This window comes from Tupaia chinensis, unplaced genomic scaffold (genome assembly GCF_000334495.1).
Source record: "Tupaia chinensis unplaced genomic scaffold, TupChi_1.0 Scaffold144991_2, whole genome shotgun sequence".
Taxonomy (NCBI): Eukaryota; Metazoa; Chordata; class Mammalia; order Scandentia; family Tupaiidae; genus Tupaia; species Tupaia belangeri.
Window position 1 is genome coordinate 1,548,360 of NW_006204851.1, and position 9,715 is coordinate 1,558,074.

General features: G+C 39.7%; 1 protein-coding gene and 1 pseudogene across 9 annotated transcripts in view; both read left to right on the forward strand.

Annotated features, from left to right (window-relative positions):
- PAK3 (p21 (RAC1) activated kinase 3) overlaps positions 1-9,715 on the forward strand; it is a 320,142-nt gene that overhangs the window by 299,027 nt on the left and 11,400 nt on the right. The gene's annotated exons all lie outside the window — the stretch shown is intronic.
- On the forward strand, positions 561-2,792 carry LOC102471848 (targeting protein for Xklp2 pseudogene; annotated as a pseudogene).

A 9,715-nucleotide genomic window follows, 5' to 3' on the forward strand; every position in this document is an offset into this window, starting at 1 on the left:
CAAGTGTGAGTTCTAAGCCACCGGGTCCGGGACACGACCGCGGTCGACTACGTGGGAGTCCAGCGACATAGCCATTACGCTAACTGCTGGTTCCCTAAAATGATTCTTTTATTGGTGCTAGAGCCTCTTCTGGTTGTTAATGCATTTCCATATAAGTCCCCTGGTTTATTTTCTAATGTCTTAACCTAAAGTATGTAAACTATTATAATGCACTGAAGTCACAAACTGAAGTTTTTTAATTAAATGGTTAATCCCATTGCAAAACGTCCTTAATGAAAATTTATTGGGTACATATGGATGTTTTGGGACTTCTTTTCAGAAATATGTTAACTTCGGCGGGTGCTTCGTTGTCAGAACTGGGGCTAACGAGGAGAGGTTCTTGATAAAGAAGTATCTGTCAGACTTCAAGATTTCAGAAAAGAGGTGAAAGAGTATATTACAACTTTGATTAAAGCCTGTAGGCAAGTTGATGACAGATTGATCAAACCATAGAAAGTGTCCTGTGAGAAAAGTCATACGAACATTGGGAAAACTTGCTCTTCTGTGCTAAACAAATGACAATGTCACAAGTTAAAACCTCTTGTTCCTATGATGCCCCATGAACTTCATCAATTTTACATCTTTGGATGATGAAGAAGGTACTCAAAACATAGATTCATGGTTTGAGGAGAAGGCCAATTTGGAGAATAAGTTTCCTGGGAAGAATGGGACAGGAGGACTTTTTCAGGGCAAAACTCCTTTGAAAAAAGCTAATCTTCAGCAAGCTTTTGTCACACCTTTGAGGCCAGTGGACAACACTTATTATAAAGAGTCAGAAAAGGAAAATCTCATGGAGCAATCCATTCCATCAAATGTTTGTTCATCCTTAGAAGCAGAGGGAACCATATCAAAAAATACTCCAGCTCAACCTCAGACAAGATCTCTTAGGCTCTCTGCTCAGAAGGATTTTGGGGAAAAAATGCCATGTAAGAATGAAAGCCAAGAGATGTGCCACTCCTGTAACCATCAGTGAAATTACACCCTCTAAATAAATGAACGTTTCCAACAATAAAAAGCCAGAGGAAGAGAAAGAAGGTAGTGCCTATGAAGATACTTGTGAGAAGAATGAATCCCTCCTAGAGAAAGCCAAGGGCAGACGAACTATGCCTTGTATGCCACCAGTAAAACAGAAGGTTCTCAAAAGTACTGAAGAGCAGGAGTTGGAGAAGAGAATGAAAATGCAGCAGGAGGTAGTGGAGATGCGGAAAAAGAATGAAGAATTCAAGAAACTTGCTTTTGCAGGAGCAGGACAACCTGTGAAGAAATCAGTGAGCCAGGTCACCAAATCAATTGCCTTCCACTTCTGCACAGATGAGCGAATCAAACTACATCCTAAGAACCAGGAGGACTATAAAGAGGTAAACTTCATTTCTGAATTGCAAAAGCATCTTCTGTTTCCTGCTCAGGTGAATAAGGGATGTACCATTATTAAGACTTTCAACCTGTCCCAAGGAAAGAAAAGAATATTTGATGAAACAACTTCTACATATGTGCCCCTTACACAGCAGGTTGAAGCCTTCCATAAACAAACCCCTAACAGATATCATTTGAGGAGCAAAAAGGATGATAATAGCCTGCTACCCTCCAAATCCTTTGTGACCAAGCTCTCCAGAGACTCACAAACCCCTATACTACAAACCAAACAGCACGTCAGGCCTGTGACCTGCAAAAACACAGCTGATCAGGAGTCTGAGGAGCTCAAGAAACTGCGACAATATAAATTCAAATCACAGGAACTTGATCCCAGAATTCTTGAAGGTGGGCCCATCTTGCCTAAGAAACTGCCTGTGAAACCACCCACTCAGCCTATTGGCTTTGATTTGGAAATTGAGAAAAGAACCCAGGAGCAAAAGTCCAAGAAGAAATCAAAGGATGAACACTTTGAATTTCATTCCAAACCTTGCCCTACTAAGATCTTGGAAGATGTTGTGGGTGTTCCTGAGAAGAAAGTACTTCCAATCACTGTCCCCAAGTCACCAGCCTTTGCATTAAAGAACAGAATCCGAATGCCCACCAAAGATGAGGAAGAACAACCAGTAGTGATAAGAGCTGTATCTGTGCCACATTTTGAGGTGCCTTATAAGCCTCAAATCCCAGAGACAAGAACTGTGGAAATATGTCCTTTCTCCTTTGATTCTTGAGACAAGGAACGTCAATTACAGAAGGAGAAGAAAATAGAAGAACTGATGAAAGGGGAGGTGCCCAAGTTCAAGGCTCTTCCCTTGCCTCATTTTGAAACCATTAGCCTGCCAAAGAAGGTAAAGAATGTGACCCAGATTGAGCCTTTCTGCTTGGAGACTGACAAGAGAGGGGCTCTGAAGGCACAGACGTGGAAGCACCAGCTGGAAGAAGAACTCAAACAGCAGAAAGAAGCAGCTAGCTTCAATGCTCGTCCAAACATTGCTACCTCTCAGGAGCCCTCTGTTCCCAAGAAAGAGAAAAAATCAGTTGCTGAGGGCCTTTCTGGTTCTCTAGTTCAGGAACCTTTTCAGCTGGCCACTGAGAAGAGAGCCAAGGAGCGACAGGAGCTGGAGAAGAGAATGGCTGAGGTGGAAGCACAGAAAGCCCAGCAGTTGGAGGAGTCCAGGCAACAAGAGGAAGAACAGAAGAAGGAAGAACTGGCCAGGCTACGGAAAGAGCTGGTACACAAGGCAAATCCAATACGCAAGTACCAAGTTGTCGAAGTAAAGCTGAGTGACCTGCCTCTGATAGTGCCCGTATCTCCCAAGTTCTCTACGCAATTCCAGTATTAGTCTCACCTGTGAGCTACAGGCACCATGTAGCAATGGGAGCTGCTGCTCTTTACACCGAACCAGAAGCCTTCATCACAAGGCGTGAGAGAGAACTCATGTAGAGAGAACTCGTTTCTCTGGACTTTGACCTGCTATGCCCAATAGCACACACTTGACAACTGTGGACTCCAACTTTGTCGAGAGTTGTTTTCTTACATTATTGAGTCTAATACTGAGACATGGTTCATATAGGTTTTGATCAGACTCCATATGGTTATTTTCTTTAAACCTTCAGTTAGCCTTTAATGTGGGTCTTATTTTGACTAGAATTTAAGGTCTGTGTCAACATAGTGTAATCTCTATTGTCCCTTATTCTCTTCTTTTTTTTTTTCCTATTTTAATTAGAAAATAAAGATAGATAAACCTTGAGATAGGGTTTAAGTCATGGTTTAAATGAGAAATGCTATCTCTTACTTCTCTGCACAAAATGAGTTAAAGTTATGGAGCCCTTTGCTGTGAGGATAGAAAAACCTCACAGAAGCAGGTTGGTAAGCTTGGGTGGAGCTACTATTGGGCCCATTTTTCCTTGTAGGTGCTGACAGCGACAGGGAATGGTGCAACATACATTTTACAATCTGGCTTGGAATAAATGTTTTAACTTCCCCTCCCTGAAAAAAAAAAAAAAGAAATATGGTAACTTCTATGATGACTGCTTTGATCTTTTTTAACTGAGGAAATTGCCAGTGAGGTAAATTGAATTATTCCTTCAAATGGAAAAACTAGTTTCTCATAGTAGTAAGGTAAATTCAGTTGCACTTCAGGGTCAGTGATGCCTTCCAAGTTTGTATGTTATTGCCAAGTTATTTAGATTTATTATGAAGAAATCTAGAAGATAAGAAACTTCCAGGTAATATATATATTACAATGAAGAAAGCTACCACTTATCTAGTTATTGGCCAAAGGTTGTATTTTTAATATTATAAATAAGATCAGTATATCATGGACCCTATACCACCTCATCTTACAAAGTAAACAAACCTTATTTAATGATCTAACAGATTAATCAATGGCACCTGCTCTCTTTAAGATTAGCCAGAAAAGATGTTTCTGAACATGTTTCCAGTGCCAGAGAACACTTGTTTTCACTCCTTTCTCTTTGGGTTTGTTTGCATTGGACATGTGGTCATCTTTTTTCCAGTTTTCCCTCTCTCTTTTTTTTTTTATCTTTCGCTATAGGGCGTGTGCGCTTGCCAGACAGACAGAGAGAGACAGAAAGCGAGAAATCACCCCCCAGGGGGGATGGCCATGCCGCAATCCCTTCTCCTCCATTCTCCTCTCGGGATCTTGGGCATGCATGCACACGCGCCTGGCGTGAGTTTTAAGCCACCGGGTCCGGGACACGAACCACGGTCGACTACGTGGGAGTCCAGTGACATAGCTATTACGCTAACTGCTGGTTCCCCGAGTTTTCCCTCTCTTTGATAGCAGTGTGGAGAAGCAATAGAGCTCTTATGAGTGAGTAGTCAGAAGTTACCACATGCCAGACCCGTTCAACTCTGAAAACATGTTTTATTTTTCATTTTCTGTGTATCTCCTTATATTTTCAATAGGTTATCTTAGATTCTGAGCTTTAATACTTTGCATATAAAACTACTCTATTCATAGATCACTTAAATTTACAGTTTTTGTCCCTTATTTGATTCAGTGACAAAAGCATTGATTAAGCATCTATTTTAAGGAGATTGCCACAAAATTCAGAGATGATCATGACCTAGTTCCTACCTTCCATGGATTCACAGTCCAGAAGTGAAGTCAGACCTGTAAACAGAAGTAGTTTTCCAATACAAGATTAAACTAGACAAATGAATGAAGGACTATGGGAGCTCAAAGGAGGGAATGGGTCACTACCCACAGGGTGACCAACTATCCTAGTTTGCTTGGGATTGAGGGACACAGACCTCCAGTACTAAAACCCAGGACAGTTTCTTCAAAACTGGAGTGGCTAATCACTGGAGTGGCTAATCACCATATCTATCTGGGAGAGATGGAGAAAAGGAAATGCCATATGAAATAGAGCTTAATAGCAAGTACAAGTTCACCAGGCACCTAGGGAGATGAGGGTAGCATTTTAGGCAGTTCTGAGAAAACATTTCTCATTCAGAGATCAATGAATAAATAGGTATGAATGGTATATGAGCTTGTCTAGTGCTTATGTGTGTGAGGGTGGATGAGAAGGACTTTAAAGTGTGAAGAGAACAAATAAAGAGTGAAAAGGTTGGCAGGGTCCAAATCATGGAGAACCTTATGCTAAGGAACCATTGTTTTTTGTTTTTCATCTTTTTTTTCTTTTTCTCTTTCTTTCTTTTGAGAGAGATTTTTGCTATAGGATGTATGTGATTGCTGGACAGAAAGAAAGCAATAAACTACCCCCAGGGAGAATGGCCATGCTGCAATCCCTTCTCCTCCATCTTCCTCTTGGGATTTTGGGTACACACACATGCACCGGGTATGAGTTTTAAGCCACTGGATCCAGGACTCCAAACACACTAAGACCATCTGCTGGTCCCAGGAACCACTGGCTTTCAAACAATTAGCTTTGTCTATCCCTAGGTAACTGTAGGGCTTTCCGGGATCCCCATGGATACTGAAATCCTTCAAGTCCCTTATGTAAAATGGCATACTATGTGCATATAACCTAACATATCCTCCTATATGCTTTAGATCATCTCTAGATTATTTACAATCCCTAATCTAACATATATGCTATGTAAATAATTGTTACACTGTATTTTTAAGGAATATTGATAAGAAAAAAAGCCTGCACATGTTCAGGACAAATGCAACCAATTTGTTCTTCAAATATTTTCTATTACAGTTGGCTAAATCTGTGAATGTGAATCCTGTAGATATAGAGGACAGAGTGCATAGTGATCTGGTTCCAATGAAACCTTGCTTGGAAGCATGAGAAGAGTAGAAAAAAATTAAAATTTCTCTGATTGAAAAAGATATGTGTCAGGGTAGAGTCCTAAAATCTACTCTATATCTCTTTCTGTCCTTTTTTCCTCTTAGCTACTTTGGAGGGGAATTTTGGGGGACACTATTTTAAAACCAAATCTCTAGACCACAAATTTTAAAGCAAAAAAGTGAATGATATGGTGACATCTATGGTGAGATAAGATTAAGAAGGAGAAACTGACAAATAAAAAGGCTCCAATAATGAAAACCAATTAGCAGGGTATGGTGTTCTTCTGAGTGAAGCCAAACCCAAAGAAGAGACAATAGGGATAGAAAGAAGTGGATGGGAAGAAAATACTTCTGTAAAGTTTGCGTTAACAGAGTGGTGTGATGATAATAGGAAGAGTGAAGGGAGGGGAAGGTTGCTGGATATATAAGAAGAACTCAAGGGTGATTCCATGTTTTCTTCCATTAAAAGCAACAAACTACATGGAAATATTCTAGTCTAATTTCTTACAGCTGGCACATTTCCTTTTGTGTTTCACTAATTCACATAAAACTAAAACATGATTACTCATGCCTAGATCTAGTTTCCTCAATCTTTCTTCATCCTCATCTATTTTCCTCAATCTTTTCCTGACATTGCTAGTAAAACTATTTTTGCTGTAATTGTTATTTTGGCTACAACTGTACTCGTCTCTCATTAGCAGGTCAGTGGGGTAGCAATTTTCTTTTTCACTAAGATAGTCCCCAGCTTACACACAGATGTATTCCAAAAGTTCATTTTTAAGTTAATTATTTGGAACTCAGAGTGATTTTTCCCATAAAAACATTATACATAGTGATTAGGTTCCCAGGCCAATCCACAAAGGCCAGTTTAGCCTATAATGTAACTGAAAGTGTGGATTTTCGCAATGGAAATAATACTGTTGCAATTAAAATGAAAACAATAGTTGAAAAAGAAATAGTCTGTGTTTTTGTTTCCCTCAAAGGGTAGTGCTTGATGAAAAGCAGGTTTAATCTTAGGAAGACAAACAGAAATAGACGAGGACTTCTCTGTAAATTGGACACCATGGCTTTTTAAATTTATTTTTTCAACAATGTTTTGGAGGTTGGAGAAAATAATAAAAGCAATTGTGTTCATTGTAGAAAATTTGGAAAATTGAAAAATATATTTAAAAATCAAGTCACCAATAATTGTTCCACCCAGAGAGAACCACTGTTAACATGCTGGTGTGTTTCAATCTTTTTCTTAGAACTCTATCTGTGTCTTTTGTTTTCTTTTGTTTTGTTTTGTTTTTCTTAGCCTGCTTGTCTTCCTGACCAAGCCCACCCAGGTTATGGAGGAGGATTAATTTGTAATTTGTAGTTGTGAGGAAAATGCTTTAGAAACCAACATCCTTGTTACATGTAGGAAGTGCATAAATGCTCTTAATTGGAAGAGGAGACAGATGCAGATAGAAAAACTGGAGATGCTGATGACACCAAAGGAACTGTGATTTGTACTCCCTATTACCAATTTGTCTAGTTAATGTAGGCACTCAGTCATTACTGTCAACTCTAGAAAAATGACAGGGTTCAGGCAGTGGTGTGGTGGTTAGGGCAACTGTACCTACATGGAAAAGATCCTGGGTTTGTGTCTTGGGACATCCTTGAATAAACCACTATGTGCACAAGTGTCCATGATCTTTTGGAGGTACCTGTCTCCCTCTGTCTGCTCCCCATCTTTCTGTCTTTCATAGAAAAGATAGATAAATAAACCTTAAAAAATTAAGAGATAAAATCAGAAATGTATTTTAAGTTTGTTGCTATTCTTTTAGAAAAAAGTAGCAATTTGGTGGGGGTTTTTTTTGACTTGTTTCTTTTGATTTTTTTCATTAGTCTTTTTAAAAATTCCACATTATACATAGTCTCCATCATGATGTATACTATACATACAGTTTTTTTCAGCAGAGAACTTTACACTTTTTTCATCTGTCAAATGTTTCCTCCACTTGCACCTCACACCCGCTCTCCAACACCCACTCTCTACCATCTGCTCTCCTCCCTTTTAGTCTCTAGCATCTACACCCATCCTCTGTACCATCGCATCTTCAGATCTCTCAACCTCTTCTGTAGCACACAGTACAAATTGAGTGGGGATATACAATGTATATTTTTCAATGTCTGGCTCACTTCATTCAACAGTAAGTCTTCTACATTCATCCACCTTGAGTCAAAAGATAGGATTTCATTATTTCTTATAGCTGAGTAATATTCCATAGTATGTATGTGCCATAGTTTTTCAACTCAATCATCAATTTTGGGATACTTAGGTTGGTACCATGTTTTAGCAGTTGTGAATAATGCTTCAATAAACATGGATCTGCAAGTGTCTTTCTGATTGTTTTGGATAAATACAAGGAGTGGGATTACTGGGTCATATGGTAGTTCTATTTGTAGGCTTTTGAGAAACCTCCATTGTTTTCCACAGAAGTTGTACTAATTTGCATTCCCACCAACAGTGTAGGAGGGTTCTCTTTTCAACACAGCCTCACCAGCACTTTTTCTTTTCTCTTTTTTTTTTTTTTTTTTTTTTAGGTGTTTTTTTTCTTGGTCGCGTCCGCCCAGAAAGAGAGAGAGAGCTAGAAAGCGAGAAATCACCCCCCGGGGGGGATGGCCTCACCGCAATCCCTTCTCCATTCTCCTCTCGGGATCCTGGGCACACACGCACACGAGCCCGGCGTGAATTTAAGCCACTGGGTCCAGGACTCGAGCTGCAGTCGACTACGTGGGAGGTCAGCAACATAGCCATTACGCCAACTGCTGGTTCCCTCATTCTTTATTTTTTGATACTAGTATTCCTAACTGAGGTTAAATGATGTCTCGTTGTTGTTTTAACCTGCATTTCCTTTATGACAACAGACTTTAAACATTTTTCAAATGCTTTTTTGCCATTCGTAAGTCTTCTTTGGAGAGTTGTCTATCTCAATCATTTGCCCATTTTTTATTGGATTAGTCATTATTTTATGAGGGAGCCACTTGAGTACCCTATATATTCTGGCTATCAATTATTGATCTGAAGAATAATTTGCAAATATTTTCTCCCATTCTGACATTCTACATGGATCTTTAAAAAATCAGCCCACCAAGAATTATGGTGAATCCACACGATGAACTATCATGCTGTCCTTAAGTTATATTTACAAAGAATATTTTTTTAGAGAGAAATTTTTGCAATAGGTCATGTGTACTTACCAGAGAGACAGAGCAAGAGAAAGTGAGAAATCACCCCCTGGGGAATTGACCACATCACAATCCCTTCTCCTCTTTAGATTTTGGGCATGCACACATGTGTGCCCAGCATGAGTTTCAAGCTGCCAGGTCCAGAACTCAAACTGTGGTGGGATATGTGAGAGTCTAATGTTTTAAACATTTCACTATCTGCTGGCTCCTGCAAAGAATTTTTTTGAACAGCAAAAAATATTTATGATGGCACATCAAGAAGGTTATGGGGAAATGGAATTAAAGTATCAGTTTTGTTTGGTACAAAATTTTTGGAATATCGTGCATATTTTTCCCCATAATACCCATTTTTATGAACTTTTGAAGACCTTTGGTAGTGTTGAGTGAAAGGTAGTTTTGCGTTTGATACCCAGATTGGGGTTGAGGAGTTGTAGGCAAATCAACACTAATCAGCAAAGGCCAAAGTCAGCTGTTAGGCAGGCTATCAACCAAGACCCTCTACCTTCAATCCTCCATGACCCCCAACAAAGACCACAGCCAGACATTTTGTAGACATTCTGATGAGAACAGATTTATTCTTTTTTTTTTTCTTTTTCTTTTTTTTTTTTGGAGAGGTTTTTGCTATAGGGCGCGTGCGCTTGCCAGACAGACAGAGAGAGACATAGAGACAGAAAGCGAGAAATCACCCCCCGGGGGGGATGGCCATGCCACAATCCCTTCTCCTCCATTCTCCTCTCGGGATCTTGGGCACGCACGCACATGCG